Source organism: Notothenia coriiceps, unplaced genomic scaffold, assembly GCF_000735185.1.
Source record: "Notothenia coriiceps isolate Sejong01 unplaced genomic scaffold, NC01 NC01_scaffold00037244, whole genome shotgun sequence".
In the NCBI taxonomy this organism is placed as follows: Eukaryota; Metazoa; Chordata; class Actinopteri; order Perciformes; family Nototheniidae; genus Notothenia; species Notothenia coriiceps.
This window is the reverse complement of record NW_011369945.1, coordinates 19,508,153-19,508,992: the sequence shown is the minus strand read 5'-3', so window position 1 is coordinate 19,508,992 and position 840 is coordinate 19,508,153. Positions and strand designations below refer to the sequence as shown.

Sequence of the window (840 nt, the reverse complement as noted above, 5' to 3'; positions counted from 1 at the left end):
GAATTTTCTAAATTGAAGGTTGGCTCTTCATAGGGAACTTAAATATAGTTGGGGAAAGTATATTTTAGCATAATCTTGACTAAAACAAACAGATGCCATTCAAGTACACTTGAATATCCATGCCATAGCACACTGCTTACTGCATGGCTATTGAGACCACACAAAGGTTCGCAACAGGCTCACAAATGTGAGAGTGGAAAAACTGGTTGGCATTCGGGCAAACCTAAGGCTCTTTGAGCCTGACACAGAGCCATCCTCAACAAGGCTGGACAGTGACACTGAAGAGGAAGACTCAGAGTTGGATGTTGATGAAGCCCAGGAAGAGCCCGTTGACTGAAAGGCTTTAGCCAAAATGCAGAGGATTGCTTGAAGGAAGATTTGCATGTTTAATGGGACTTTTTGGAGGGAGAAGGGCTCTTTTCATTTAACATTTTGAATGGGACTTTGTGGGGATCTTTGGATGGGAGGTGCATTTTTGTTCATTTTTTAATGAGTGGGGTTGGGGTGGATTAGTAACATTTAACTCAACATTCCTGTTTTCATTCTTCAATGAAACAAATAATTGTTCAATAAAATAATTAAAACTTGTTCTGTTCTACTTAAAAAAAAAATGTTTAAAAAAAAAATCTGTTGAAATGTCATGTTTTTTGGTTTAATTTTGCATCGAATATTTCCAAAATTCCCCAGCTTAACCTCCCATGGAAACTTTCCGGAAATTTCCAACCGGAAACTTTCCGCCCCTTTGCAACCCTAGTTCTTCCTGAAGTCCACGACCATCTCCACTGTCTTGAGAGCGTTGAGATCCAGGTGGTTGTCCCTACACCAGGTCACCAGATGGTC

The 840-nt window shown here is 40.2% G+C and overlaps 1 protein-coding gene across 2 annotated transcripts in view; it reads right to left on the bottom strand.

The window, feature by feature from the left end:
• Window positions 1-840, bottom strand: part of plcg1 (phospholipase C, gamma 1) — a 34,068-nt gene that overhangs the window by 17,171 nt on the left and 16,057 nt on the right. The gene's annotated exons all lie outside the window — the stretch shown is intronic.